The sequence below is a fragment of the Prionailurus bengalensis genome, chromosome A1, assembly GCF_016509475.1.
Source record: "Prionailurus bengalensis isolate Pbe53 chromosome A1, Fcat_Pben_1.1_paternal_pri, whole genome shotgun sequence".
Classification (NCBI taxonomy): domain Eukaryota; kingdom Metazoa; phylum Chordata; class Mammalia; order Carnivora; family Felidae; genus Prionailurus; species Prionailurus bengalensis.
Genome location: NC_057343.1, coordinates 185,427,952 through 185,444,648, shown reverse-complemented (window position 1 = coordinate 185,444,648; position 16,697 = coordinate 185,427,952).

Here is a 16,697-nt window from a genome sequence, read left to right as displayed (position 1 = left end):
TCTGTCTCTCCCCTGCTCACACATGCTCTCTCTCTCTCTCTCAAAATAAACTTAAAAAAAAAAAAGGAAATCAGGGCCATATAAGCTTTAGAATATAAAATCTACATATATTGCTGCCCTACCGTCAGCACCCAGAAGACTTCCTGAGTATATAGCTAACTTATAATTATTTATTGAACTAATGAATATGCAAAAATATTCAGAATGCTGGGCCATGTCCCAGATATTGTTCAGAATTCAGATGATCCAAACTAGCCTAGAAATAGAAAACACCCTGGGCACATCCAGTTCCAATACTAGCTTCTATTAGTCACATTTCCTACTTGATTGTTTCAAAAAATCCAAGTAGAGCTTATTTAATTAGCAGTGAGTATTACAAATTGCTAAAAGCACAACTTCAGCTTAAGCCCTTGCCCTTTTCATCTCCACTATCTTATTCAATCTTATGTTATACATTCTTCTACTACAAGGGCTTCCATTTACCTTATGTAAGCTCTGTGCTATGATGTTGGCAAAAGAATTGCAGACACAGTTTCTGTCTTTAAGGAGCCCATAGTCTCGGAAGTAGAGACGCAGGGATGATATTTGGTCAAATTCCTCTTTAAGGGACAGAAAATGCTTGCCAAAAACTGGCAGGCAAAAAATCACTGTATTTCCACCCCACCCAAAAGTAAAGATGAAAAATACAGTGTCATTGTTAGTTATTAAGTTAATCACAGTAATTTCTGTGCTCAAACACTACAAAACAACAAAAGTAAACAAATACTGTAAGAGATCTAACAATGTAATGTACCAATGTTCCCACTAAAACTCCTTTAACATAAAAACTATTCTTTTCCTCTGTTTTAATGTTGCCACTAAATGCCCTCTATTCCTTAAACCTGCCTCAAAAGCGTTAATGGGATCTTTACCAGATTTTACCACTCCTAGTCATTCTGCCCCACGGAAGGTATTGAAACAACTGAGAATTTCCCCACCTTGTTTTTAAAAAAATTTTTTCTAAATTAAAAAAAATGTTTATTTATTTTTGAGAGAGAGAGAGAGAGAGAGAGAGAGAGAGAGAGAGTAATCAGGGGAGGGGTAGAGAGAGAAGGAGACACAATCTGAAGGTGGCTCCAGGCTCTGAACCATCAGTACAGAGCCCGATGTGAAGCTCCAACCCCCTAACCATGTGAGATCATGACCTGAGCAGAAGTCAGAGGCTTAACCGACTAAGCCACCTTCTTTTGATTTATTCACCTAGTCATCCTTCTGTGTCACTCAAACCTTAAAAAAAAAAAATTGCTGAGGGCTATTGAGCCTAAAACTGCTTGTATTTAAAAAATTCTCACTGGTAAAGGGCTAAAACTAATGATATGTGACTTAAATACTTACTGCTATTACTCATAGTATATAATAAGTAAATAAATAGTAGAATACCCTTTGACAAGCTTCTGTCTCTTCCTGATTCAGAATTTCATCTCATTACTCTTTATAAAGAACTGTAGAGGTGGGCTCAAGATGGCGACGTAAGAGGACACCAAACTCCCCTCCTCCCACAAAGACACTGATTCTACAGCTGCATTTGGAACACCTTCCTTTGAAAAAACTTTAAAAAGTTCCCAAGAGACTCCTACACATGAGGAAAAGAGAGAAGATCCACATGAAAGTAGGTAGGAGAGACTGGGATGCAATATCACCCGATATCACACCCCTATATCACACCCATAGTTAGGAGGGAACTCAAAACCCCAGAGAGACCATTTCGGTCATTCTTACCTTTTAAGACGTGCTTCTGAGAGATGAACCCCAACAACCTAGGATATCCACAAGGCTATAGCAATCTCAGATAAGAGCTCACGCTCAGACTCACTGCCTCTGGGCCCAGTGTGGAAGCAGCTGATAGAGGGACTCCCAGACTTTGTGGCATAGAGGTCCATTTCCTTGTCTTGTAGCATCTGGTTGTGGAGCAAGCACCTGATTTGACAGACTTTTGGGGCCTGCTGGGGTGTTTTCTGGGGATGGAGACTGGCAGGGGACTTCTTTGCAGTTTCCTTCAGTCTTGCTTCATCTGAAGGGCACAATCATTTTTTTTCTTTAGCCTCAAAGTTTTGGGGGTTTTATCCTTTCTTTTTTTTCCTTCTTTTTTCATTCCCGAAGGCAGGCTCTATCTCTATGTTTTTCTTTCGGCATTGGTCATGTTGGTGGACACCATCTTCATGCTTTCCCCTCTGCCTCACTCCAAAGTGCTAGTATCTCCCAGAGAACACTTACACATGACTAGTGTCCTGGGTTTTACTTCTGGGGGCCTGGTGTTTGTGGTTTCTGCCCAGGGGATGTCTCTTGATTGCCTGGCTCCAGTGGCCAGAGGGGCTTGTATTCCTAGGTACCATAGGACTGTAGCAATCAGAGAGAGTTCTTGCAGGCTGCCATCCCTAGGACACTGCACAGAGGGTCGACTGAAACACAGCCCCAGTCTTTCTGTGAGACAGGACTGATCGCACGTCCAGAAGTTTCAGCCTGAATATATCTTAAAAGTTCTCTGGGAATGCAAGCTAGTGCAGCCACTCTGGAAAACAGTATGGAGGTTCCTCAAAAAACTAAAATTAGAACTACCCTACGACCCAGAAATTGCACTACTAGGCATTTATCCACGGGATACAGGTGTGCTGTTTCGAAGGGTTACATGCACCCCCATGTTTACAGCAGCAGTATCAACAATAGCTAAAGTATGGAAAGAGCTCATATGTCCATCGATGGATGAATGGATAAAGAAGATGTGGTATATATATTCAATAGAGTATTACTTGGCAATCAGAAGAATGAAATCTTGCCATTTGCAACTACGTGGATGGAACTGGAGGGTATTATGCTAAGTGAAATTAGCCAGAGAAAGATAAAAATCATATGACTTTACTCATATGAGGACTTTAAGAGACAAAACATGAACATAAGAGAAGGGAAACAAAAAAATATATAAAAACATGGGAGGGGGCAAAACAGAAGAGACTCATAAATATGGAGAACAAACTGAGGGTTACTAGAGGGGTTGTGGGAGGGGGGATGGGCTAAATGGGGAAGGGGAACTAAGGAATCTACTCCTGAAATCATTGTTGCACTATATGCCAACTAATTTTGATGTAAATTTAAAAAATTAAAAAAATAAAATTAAGAAAAAAGTTCTCATCATAAAACAAAACAAAAACAAAAGCAAAAAATTATAACTGTCTGGTGTTAGGTGTTGGCTAGACTTATTGTGATCATTTCACAATATAACAAATATTGGATCACCATGTACAAACATCTAAAACTAATATAATAGTATTTGTAACTAACTATACTTCAATTAAAAAATAACCTATAATTAGTCCTAAGTCAAAAGAAGAGTCATTCTGATTTCAGCAGTTTCTCCAAAATAGTAGGTAGGGGGAACAAAAGCAATCAAAATTCAGTGAACTGAATGCTATATTAATAATGTACAAAATTCCATGAAAGGAACCTCAAATACCATCTTCTCAAGGCAGCCTTCAAAGAGAAGGACATTGTTGGGATGAATCTTTCATGCTGAAAAGGAGTTAGCCAGCAGAAAGAAAGAATGCGGAAAAAAAATAAAAGTGATTCAGAAGGAGAAATAGCACATGGTAAGCAATAATGAACAGTATTAAAAATCTAACCCAAAGGGAAGAAAGAACATGTCCCACAATGGGTGTTCATATATTAAAATTTAAGTTGAGGTATTTGACAGGTTGGAATTAGGATGGCAATAGAATGTGCAGGAAGTTAGATAAAGAATAGTGAGAGAAGAGGTCCAATAGGTAGATCCAACTTTGCTCAAGACCATGAAGGATCTTATAAAACTTTGATATGAAACTTGCACTTGACCCTTAGAATGGTGACCCAGGAATAATTTTAAGCCAGGTTCTTGGCTCTCTGATTCAGAGAGGTCATTGTGAGTCCAGTATCGCGAAAGGGGTCGAGATCTGACAAGGCTGGAGACAGGGGAAAGAATCAGGAGGTTCTAACATTTACAGAAGATAAGTGTGGGAAGAAGCTGACAGTTTTCAAAATATTTGGATAATAGATAAGACAGAAGATGAGGGAAAGAGATAAATCAAGTGTGTTTCCATGAGAAATGTTACTAAAGTTAGGATGGCTCTCTGTTAGAAAATTGTCTAAATCTAAAAGAAAGTGTATTCTTTTCACTTTTTTCAGAAATTATTCTGATAGTATCATATAAACTTTGCTGTGCTCATTTCCCAAGAAGCAAATCTTTTCATAAAATAAAAAACTTAAGTCTTATCATTAAATCCAACTGCACAAAAAAGAAAAAAAACTACCTGTGTATTATTTTACATGTTCTTTGTTATCCATATTTATACTTTTTGTGTAATTTAATATAATTTACAACAGTATAATTTAACTACAATAAAATATACCCATTTTTGTTTTCTAGTTCAATGAGTTTTTACAAATATAAACAGTCAAGTAAACACAACAAAAATAAAGGTATACAACATTTCCATTACTTCAAAATATTCTCCCTTTTTACCGTTAATCTCACTACCACCTTCAGACTGAAACAGACATGGATCTGATTCCTGCACTATAGATTGTTTTTCACTCTTATGCCATTCTACATAGATAGAACCATATACTGTGGACTCTGTATCTGACTTCTTTCACTCAGCTTGATGTTCATTCATGTTGTTTAGTATATCAGTAACCTGTTTCTGTTTTGTATTACTGAGAAGTAGTCCATTTAATAAATATATCTTTGATTATTTATATACTACCTTGTTCATGTGTATTGGAGTTGTTTCCATTTTTTGATGTGAATAAAGCTGCCCATATATTCATGTATAAGACTTTTACTAAATATATATTTTTGTTCTAGAATCCTCATGATTATATAAGTATTTAATCATACTATTGGAATAAATACAAATACGCTATTCCCTTTCAAATTTGTATACCTATTTTTAATTGCCTCATTGAACATGCTAAAAACTCCAGAATAATTTTGAATGGAAATAGTGAGAATAGATGTTGTCATTTTTTTCCAGTCTTACAGGGAAAGCATTACTCTTGATTTTCAAGTGTTAAGCCAGCCTTGTATTCCTGAGTTGAACCTTAATTGGACATGATGTATTATTGTTTCTATATTGCTGTATACAACTTGTTAATACTTAGGATCCTTTGTATTTCTGCTCATGGAGGGTATTTACCTTAAATTTCTTTTCTTTTTGTCTGGTTTTAGAAACCTGATTCTGGCCTCATAACAACCATTTCTGAATGGACACTGGACATTTTGAAGGTTATACTATTGAGTGTCTGAATTTTGTTGCCTAATGAGAGTTGCCTAACGAGAGTTGCAGAAATATTGAAATAACTTGAAAATCAGCTTTGTCCCATTAAGGCTTTTTGCCTTCTTCCTTCTTTCCTTCTTTCCTTCCTTCCTGCCTTCCTGCCTTCCTTTCCTTCTTCCCCTTCCTTCCTGTTTCTCTTTCTTTTTACACATTCATAGGGAAAAACTAGAGTAACCACTACTCTAGAGCTTTAAAAAAAATACTGTTGAGTCATTATCTTAATGGGATTTCTATCGATGCTCCAGTTTTTCGGTGAGGCCTCTCAACTCTGACTCATTATAGATGTCATATCTCCTGGCCCAGTGTGACCTCTAGAAATTATTCCTGTCTCAGTTTCCTGCCATCATAGAGATTCACTCTACATAGTCACAGGTTGTGTTCAGTAACTGATTCAAGGGAATTCTACTCCGAGATTTTTTTTCTGTATAGCTCTCTGCTCTTCAGTACTCTGCCTTCCTAATCACGCCTGCTTTTTTTCCCCTTTAAGTCCAAACACTATCTCCTCAACCAGTGGGATCACTGTCTTCTAGCTTGAATTACCATCTCTGGGCCACCATCTGGAAAGTTCTAAAAGATAGAAATCTAAGGAAATTGTAGGGCTCACCTTTGTTTCTTTTGGATACCATATACTGGTTGGCTCATGTCTAAAAGATGTTCAGGTTTTCCAGTTTTCTTGCATTTACAGTGAAAAGGAACAGCAAGTTGTAATTACTTCAACATGCCCATAAGCAGAATTCTCCAAGTATATTTGCATTACATAAAATATTGTATTAGATGTAAGAATGCTAAATGGTGTCATACATTTTCAATTGACTTTTGAACAAGCCTCAGTAAATTTTCACATTGTAATGCTTACTCTTAATGTCTTCATTCCTTGGAAAATGATTATCTGGTATTTTATTTTTCTGAAAGCTCTATAGGAAAATGTAATAAATTACAGATGAGGTGAGTTTCAATTTATACAGTGAGATTTAACGAAATACTTTTTGTGAGTCCAGTCATTGAGCATGCTTACTAATTAATTCTCTGCGTCAAAAATCCTACTTAAAAAGGGGGTGATTGTGAACAGCAGCTGAGATCCGGAAGAAAATATGTGCAAAGAAGGGAACTGATGGTATGTTTAGACCAGCAAGTGTAACCAGTTGTGGGAAATCTTACAGAGCACTAATCAAAACCTACCTCAAATACCCAATTTAAAAATGTGGTGTAATAAGAAAACTATTTTCCTTGTGGATTTTATCACCAGGTAAATTTGTCTTCAAATATAATTCAACAAACAAACATTCCTGAACACACAAAAACTCAAGGGATGTCACAACCCTGCCCACTTCCATGAGAGGACTGGAGATGAAAGTTGAATTAGGTGTGAACTAGGCTCGTATAAATGTTGGGTTGAAAGTACAGTGCATCAGTGTTACATGCTCTGAAAGTTGTAGAAATGATAAAACAAGCCAAAAAACAAGAGTAGGAGGGGAAAAAAGTAGGCAAGGTTGTTAAGTTCTTTGATTACCCAATCTTCAATAGCTGGAGGCTAAATTCATTATTTTAAGCTGATAAATCAAGAAATGTGATAGTAAGTCTATTTAACATAAAAGTAAACACAAGAAGACATAAATTATATCAGGTGGTAAAAGAGAGGGAGGAGAAGAGAAATATTCCAAACTTTCCAAATATTCCAAATTTGGAAATATTCCAAACTTTATCACTGCATTTAGAATGGAATAGAAACTTTTGGGATAAGTAGAAGACTAAGGGGCTTATGTAAAGTTATAGTGACAAAAACAAAACAAGAAAAAATTATCACTTCCTAATTGTCAGGAGGACTATGAATGAAAATATTAAAAAGCAGACATAACATGAGACCTTAAAAGGCATAATTTATATGACAGAAGAGTAAACAACTTTCATATCTTAAAATACAATGAACTATATTCAATTTTTATGAAGGAAATTTATGGAGAATTTTCAGATCAGATCAGACAGCAAACCCAAACACTACTTTCTATACAATTGATACATCTAAAGAACATAATTAAGACTAGATGAAAACAAAATAATGGACAATCTCTTCAAGTCAAATACAACCAAAAAAGAAAGAGTAAGGATGACATTAATATCAGAAAATTGGAATGAAGGGCAGAAAAGTGTTAACTGATACAAATAACAACACTTTATAATGCTGAAATTTGTCATCCACGATGATGTTATGAATATCTATTCTTGAGCATAGAATCTGTATTCCATAAAGCAGATAGTATAGAAGGTACAGAAAATTAGATAAAAAACCACTACTAATACAAAAATTCCTACAGACCATGATACTGAGTATATCTTGAAAACTTTTATTAAGATACTAAGTTTAGAAAATATTTTTAATTTTTAAGAAAAAAAAATACCCAACCACTTTCTCCTGAAGAGGCTCTCGATCTAGAATGCCCTACCTAATTCTATCCTAACTCTCCCATATTTTTCAAAACTCATCCTCATTCTCACTTTTTTATTAGTAATAGTATTTATTATGCCTTGATTATGTTCCAAATATATGTAACCATTTACTGTGCTGTCTCACTGAATCATCACGAAGCCCTAGAAGGGCTTCCACTGTATTCCACTGTGGAATATTGCAAGCCTTAAAAAGGAAGTAAATCCTGCCATTTGTGATAACTTGGAGAAGATTGTGCTAAGTGAAATAAGCCAGACACAGAAGGACAAATACTACATGATATGGCTTATGTGAGGAATATAAAATAGTCAAACTTCTAGAAGCAAAGAGTAGAATGGTGGATACCAGAGCATGAAGAGAGAAGGAAAGGAACCCGTGTTAGTCAGCAGGTACAAATTAAGCAGTTATACAAGATAAATAAGTCCTAGATATGTACTCTACAACATAGTACCTATAGTTAATAATATACTATATAGTATACTTAGAAATGTATCAAGAGGACTGATCATATGTAAAATGTTTCTATCACATGCACAAAAATAGTAACAGTAAATAAAGACAGTGGGAGGAAAGCTCTGAAGGTAATGGAAATGTTTAAGGTATAGATTTTGATGATGCTTTCATGAATATCCACTTATCTCCAAAATCATCAAGTAGTATATATTAAATATGTACAGCTTTTCGTATGTCAATCATACCTGAATAAAGTGGTTTAAAAAAAATACAGAGAGGCTCCTGGGTGGCTCAGTCAGTGAAGTGTCTGACTTCAGCTCAGGTCGTGATCTCATGGTTCATGGATTTGAACCCAGCGTCAGACTCTGTGCTGACAGTTCAGAGCCTGGAGCCTGCTTCACATTCTGTGTCTCCCTCTCTCTGCCCTTCCCCCGTTCATAGGGTCTCTCTCTCTCAAAAAATAAACAAACATTAATTTTTTTTTTAATTACAGAAAAATCAAGGAAACAAAAGAGGCTCATAAACACTTAGTATTTGCTCAAAGGCACCTTTCTTGTAAGTGGTAGAGCCAGGATTTAAAAGCAGCCATAATAACCCCAGTTTACCTCTTGACCTATTCTGAGGTAAGTGGCTCTGTCCTTTTTCTCATGATTTCGTAGACAAAATTTAAAATAGTAAGTATATATATTAAAAAAAATATTAATGTTTCATTTATTTTTGAGACAGCGAGAGAGACAGTGAACGGGGTAGGGGCAGAGAGAGAGGGAGACACAGGATCTGAATCAGGCTCCAGGCTCCAAGCTGTTAGCACAAAGCCCGACTCAGGACTCGAACTCATGAACCGTGAGATCATGACATGAGCCCATGTCAGATGCTTAACCAAATGAGCCACCCAAGCACCCCTAGAATATTCAGTATGTATTTTTATCTATTCTGTCACCAAGTTTGAATGTTTAACTTTTCTCTATTTCTCCATCCTGGCAATTCCTCCTTTGGAGAAAGAACTATCACACATTTTCTTTGTACTCATCACTGTAGGTTAAATAGTACACTTTACTGACTCAGAGACTGAAAAAGTAAATACTGTTTAAATGATTTGGGGAAACATTCAGTTTATGTAGCAATTCTTGCCTTCCATGTTAAAATTGTGGAGAGATTCACAACATAGACATGAAATCAAAAGACAAAACATACAAATTAAGCATCAAAGCTTGCTTTCCACTTATCTCCAAGTTGGAAGGCTTCCTTCCTTCCTTCCTTCCTTCCTTCCTTCCTTCCTTCCTCACTCCCTCCGTCCCTCCCTCCTTCCCTTTCTTCTTCTCGGTCTCCATCACCCAAGTTCATCACCCTTCCTTCACAATGTGTTGAATAAGCATCCTTTTTATTTTGTGTAAATGGCAAATTATGCATCTTCTGCTTCTTGTTTATTTTATTCAGCATTATATTTCTAGGATATATCAGTGTGACTGTGTAGACATCTTTTTGTGTTTTGTTTTTTCCTAGTGCTATACAGTGTCTCTACATGGCCTCACACTTTCTTATCCATTCTTATAAAATGGATATCCAGCTTTTCTCCAACTTCTTATAACCACAAACATCACTGTGAATAATAACTTCATTCATTTTTGCTTACAGACACATGGGAGAACTCCTTTGGAACACAGGAGTGGGGTTTATGACTCATATGGCATATATAAGATTACATAATTTAACAAAATCAGTGCCATATTGCTCCTCAGAATAGTGTCATAATATTATACTCCCGGCAGTACGGGAGGATTATTTTAACCCCATGTCCAACTTTCTAATTTTTGATAACAAAAAAGAATATAATGTAGCATCACATTGTTCTTTCCCTCCTTCTGAAAGATACTCTTTTTCCTTGGAAAGCATGATCTTTGACATTATTTTTTATAGGAAATACAGGGAAGACTTTACATAATTTAGAAATCCAGAGAAAAAGCATTCTGTTGTGTACTGATTATTTTATCAGAAGTAGGCTGTTTTACAGCTAATGAGGGGGTCAAACATGGATATGTGACTATACTAACAGTTCACTCCTTGTACTGCTACCTTTTAAAAGAACAGAGAATATTCAGGTTACTCCTAATTACACAGGACAATGAATCACAGTTCCTCAAATATAAAAAGGACAGTTTATCAAAGAAAGAAGCCACTCCCTGCCAGACTTATATAAAATAGGACAGCAAATTTGGCCTGGTTTAGGATTTATGAGAAAGTTATCCATAAATTCTATTAATTAAAATATACATTAACTACTGTAAAATTAACTTGAAATGGGGCAAGCGTATATCAGTAAGTTTGAAGGGTTTTTACCTTTAAAATTTGTCTAAATATTATTCATTAGTAACAGTTCCGAAAAATATATTTTTGAAAAATAACAAGTTATTATGAACCAGGAATCCATTTTTCCCATAATTTCTTCCTCCAATATTTAGTTGATATAGTTCTAAATGACCTGTATAATTCATAGATAAATATATCAAGTTATTTCATCACTAGTATACTTATATGCCTGATTTTTAAATGGATAGAATTGATTATCAACCAGAAAAAATACTACCTTTGAATATCAATATTTTATAATAATAACTTATCTTTTCTTCATGGATGATAATACAGCCATATATTATATATAAACAGGAATCCCACAATCTCATTCACTTCTGAATCTCCAGTGCTTATAATACTGCTTGGTATAAAGTCAATGCTTAATAAATACTTATTAAAATAATATATTTTAATATGTATTTATGGTATCAACAGTGTATTGGGTTTAGAGTTAGAATTTATGAGTTTTAGTTTGGAATCATTCACTTATGATGACCCTAAAGTAAACATATACTCAAATTCTGTATGATTCACATAGCTTCTGCTAGACATTGAGCGTATTTCATAGGTATTCTGTTTTCATAACAGAAATGATGTGAGTCCTTTAGTAAGGCACATTTTAAAAGAAAGAGTTACTTAACAATAAGATGGCTCCATGAAAGATCTTGAAGCATGGACATCACATGATTCCTTTTGAAAAGCATAATCCTAAGAAATAAGGTAGAGGTAGGGAATATGAAAGCTTCAGACAGTAGGTAATAAATGCCTTGGGAACAAATGAAATGGATTTGAACTGGGCTCAGAAATTAAAGAAGGTCATTCCATTTACCTAGATAGAAATTTAGTTTAGGAGAGTTAAATTGAAGCACTATATTTAAGATCTGCAGATGAGATCTGAAATCACTGATACAGTTAAAATTACAGCCCTCCCTCTTCCTGTCTATATGATCTTGGCCAACTTATAAACAGTATCTTGATCTTTAACCTGGAAATAATAATAATATTATCAACTAATGTGGATTAATGCACATAGATTTCATGAGTTGCTAAGACCCTCAATAAACATTAACTGTTATAACTGCAACATTGCAGCTACCTTGTAAGATATCAACATTAACACATCATATACAACATATATATGTATATATTTGCTTATATATAATATATATCAATATAAGGTACATACATATATGTGTGTACATATTATATATGTATATTTATATATATATACACATATAAATGTATGTATGTGTAAGCTAACATATTATGACTTTATTTATTTTAACTACAATTCTCAAACAACATGATGCAATGGAAATTGCATTTTAAAGAGGCTGCATAGAGGGCGCTTGGGTGGTTCAGTGGGTTAAGCATCCACTTCGGCTCAGGTCATGATCTCACGGTTTGTGAATTTGAGCCCCGCGTTGGGCTTTGTGCTGACAGCTCAGAGCCTGGAGCCTGCTTCACATTCTGTATCTCCCTCTCTCTCTGCCTCTCCCCTGCTCATGCTCTCTCTCTCAAAAATAAAGATTAAAAAAATTAAAAAGAAATAAAGAAGCTGTATAGGAATTATGTGCTTATAGTTGTCAGTCTTCCATTCCTGAAAAAAAGCATAATATAGGGATAAGTCATCTTAAAAATTCCCTTGGTAGCCACTGTTCCAAGGTCAAAGACCACCTTATAATACTTGTACCATTTGATCATAATGCATAAACAAAGATCATGTGCTCTGGGTCATTCTGTCTTTTGGAACCTAATTTTACAGCAAGTTCAAAGCAATATTTTATGGGAAACCACTGAGATCTTGATGAGGGATATATATATGTATATGCATATATATATATGTGTATATATGTATGCAATTAATATGTGTATAATATATGTATACAATTCATATATGTATAATAATAATATACTTGAATTATTTCCTTCTCATTATCTCTCTCCATAAATTATTTTCAAGCTGTCAATACATACAATTTCCAGGAGGGAATTCTTTACCTGATTCTAAAGTCTATTTATGCATTTTTCAGGAACTAGCAACTATCACATTATATTTTCTCTTTTCTTTGCCAAATGTTTTCTGACACATTTCCTCTATTTAAAAATCAAAGGCTCACCCAAGAAACAGCATCATTCCCTTGGGCATGAATATCTGTAACAAATATACCAGTACTTTGGTTGCAAAGAGAATTAAGAATGCATTAGCTATTTAGCATTCCATGAATGACGAGCATACTCATGCCTCAAATGTAGAACAGAATAGAAACTGTAGCATATAGACTTTCGGATCAACTGATTTGGTAATTTGACATTGATAGTGATGATGGAAGTGTACTGCAGTGTTCTTGACAAATAGGCTCCCTCCTCTGATATTATATTTATTTGAGTTATAAGATAAAACCCTAAAAACAATGCTATACATATTATAAGCTTTCTGGAGCAATATTTTGCAACAAGTACCAAAAGGCAAGCATCTGGATGATTTGTGATCTGGATGACCATTTCTAGAATTTACTCTAAAGAATAAGGTATAGGCAAACAAAGGTGTTCCTTAGAATACAATCAATCTTAACAAAAACAGAAAGGTAGAAACAATATAATTTTTCAACAAATAAGAAGTGATTAACTATAGTAACCCATGCTATATAAGCAATAACAAATTTTTATGAAAATGTATGTAAATATATTGATAATATATACAGACACATAGAAGTGCATATAGAAATACATTTATGTGTGTATAGATGCTGATTTGCAGAGATTTTGCAACATATCTGTAATGCAAATCACCCAAACCTTTTCACCTTTCTGTAGTATTGTTTTCTTCTAAAAATGAATCACAAAGTCCCCAGTATCCATGTGATATACTGTGGAAAATCCCAAACTCCGCTACATGTCTTTCCAAAGGCTATCGTTCCCTACACAAATATTATGAAAAGCAGGAAGTTGGTCTCAACTTTGTTTCTGAATCTGTCTACATCGCAGCTTTTTAAAATTTATTACTTTGCTTTTTAAATTGTTAGTATGTTCATGTGCTTAAAATGTCAAAAACTATATGAACATACGTAGAAAACCCTTTTTTCATCATTTTACACTCAACTTACCTTTGTCACTGTATCTGAAGTGAATTTCTTGTATATAGCATATTGTTAGATCATATTTTCTATACATTTCTAGCAATTTCTATCTTTTAACTGGCATATTTAGACAATTTACATTTAAGACATTTATTGGAAATGTTATGGTTCAAGTCTGCCTTCATATTATTTGTTTTTGCTTATTTCCTCTGTTTCTCCTATGTCACTGTACTGTGGGTTATTTCTTTATTATTTAGGACTCATCTTGATTTATCAGTAGTGTTTTTGAGTATATCATTTTATAGAATTTTCTTAGAGAGTACTCTAGATATTACAATATACATACATAACTCATCATGATCTATCAGTATTGACATTTTACAACTTTGAGTGAGGTATAAAAACCTCATTACATTTATGTTCTTTAATCTGCTCAACTTTTAATTGTCATTTTTTAAAGTATTACCTCTACGTATACTGAGCACCACATCAGATGATGTCATAATTTTTTCTTCAAGAGTCAAATTTGTTTTGATGAACTCATAAGAAGCAGGTTAATTTCTTATACATACTTTTTTTTCCCCCTCAGGCCAGTGCTCTTCTTTTCTTTCTGAAGTTCCAAGACTTCTTTTGTTCTCATTTCCTCCTGCTTACAAGAACTTATTCAACCATTTTAAGGGTAGATTTGCTAGCTACAAATTACCTTAGTTTTCCTCCATTGGGGAATGTCTTCAGTTCCCCTTCATTCCTGAAGGATATTTTTCACAGGATATAAAATTTGTGCTTGACAGTTATTTTCCTTCAACATTTGAAAATATTGTTTCTCACTGGACATCCTCCCACTATTTCTAGTCTTCAGGCCCTTCTGTTCACAAGAATTGTCTCCCATTGATCACAAGTTATCATATCTTTGTGCAAAGCAATGTGCCTTATGTCTAATGCTTTCTTTTGGTGTCATGCCTTCTCTTTGTCAACAAAAATGCTCATTGGCACTTTTTCCTAATCAAGGTTTCCACCAGTATATAATCTTTAAGAAAGGAGAAGGTTAGCAACCCGTTTTACAGCTCTTATTTCCCGTTTTATGTGTAATGAATTTTTATAAATTTAAAACTGTTACAATAAAATTGAATTTCAGTTAATTTTAAAGTACTTATGTATATACCCATCTGTGCCTATAAAAAAATCTCAAACATGGTTCTCAATTCTAGTGATGCATTAGAATAATCTGGAATTCTTTTAAAAAATGATGATACTCTAAACGTGTAGACTTTGATTCATTTTGCTTGAGTGGGTCCCAAGTTTTATATTCTCTCATTCACAGTGCTCAAAATGTCAAGTCATCTTGGATTTTTTTTTGCACTTTAATTTTCTACATAACTGTATGTAACTATGTAAACTTTTTTCTTCAACCATCAATCAGAAACTTTCAGTTTCTACATAACTATATATAATCCCTGTATATACTTTTGTGACATTCTTTTCAAAATTTTTTTTTCAACGTTTATTTATTTTTGGGACAGAGAGAGACAGAGCATGAACGGGGGAGGGGCAGAGAGAGAGGGAGACACAGAATCGGAAACAGGCTCCAGGCTCTGAGCCATCAGCCCAGAGCCCGACGCGGGGCTCGAACTCACGGACCGCGAGATGGTGACCTGGCCGAAGTCGGACGCCCAACCAACTGCGCCACCCAGGCGCCCCTGTGACATTCTTTTCAATACACACTCTTCCATTCTGTATTGCCTACCACTGTGCTAATCTAGACTCTCATTAATGTTTACTAGAATTATCATAATAATGGGCTCTTTTTTAAAAAAATTAATTTTATTTATTTTTGAGAGAGACAGAGACAGAGTGCAAACCGGGGAGGGGCAGACAGAAATGGAGACACAGAATCCGAAGCAGGCTCCAGGTTCCGAACTGTCAGCACAGAGCCCGATGTGGGGCTTGAACTCATGAACCATGAGGTCATAACCTGAGCAGACATTACGCTTAATTCACGGAGCCACCAAGGCACCCGCATCGCATATTAATGGCCTCTTAAATAGTCTTTCTAATTTTTTTTTATGGTACTAGGTCTCTAAATAAAATGAATAATAGTTACTATTTACTGAAGATTTCTAATATGACAGACACAGTGCTGGATATGTTACTTAGATTAACAGTGCTCTGAGATATATATTTCATTTTATTTCCCATATTACAGAGGTGGAAACCGAAGCGCTGAAGGATTAAGATCCATATCTTAATGTGGCAGAACTGTGAGTAAAACCCAAACCCATTTGACTTTCAAATGTCTTCCTTCTTTCTTTCTCTTTCTCATTTGGTGTAGGATGCTCCTTTGGGGTAAAATTACATGTTTCCTTAAGCTTCTCTAGTCTTCTGCATCCTCCCCAAGGACAGGTACTTTATATTTTTTACATAAAAATTATCCCATAAATTTTGCTGACTCTAACTAAATTATTTATTGAAATTTATATAAAGAAGAATTTACAAGATAAAGTTTTAAATATGCAGCCTTAATTTTCTATCTTTTCCAAAATGATATTTTCCTTTTAAGTCAAATATGATCCTTCATATTCGTACTATTAATTTGCTTGGAATACCCATTGTTTAAATATAGCATAAAGATAAGTGTCAGCTCCTGTATGATAAAATCTCCAAGATTCCAAATTAGTGAATGAGAACATTCTGAATGAGATTATTTAACTGCTAAAATTGACCCTTCAAAATTAAAATTATCTTATGTGGAGATTAGATGCTATTCATATAGCCAAGGGCATACATTATTTTTGCAAGCGTAAAAAATCAATTTAAAAATTAGAAATACAATTTTGCACCTATTTTGTTATCTTATATACATAAAATATGCACAGCAAAATAATTGAACTGGTAGGATATGGCACTGAAGTGTAAAGCATTTGCTGGAAGATGGGTGATTTTTTTTTCTGACTTTCTGTGTTTTTAAATGTTTTTAATGATAAATGTATTTTATACTTCAACAAAAAATAGAAAGTTTATTATTGT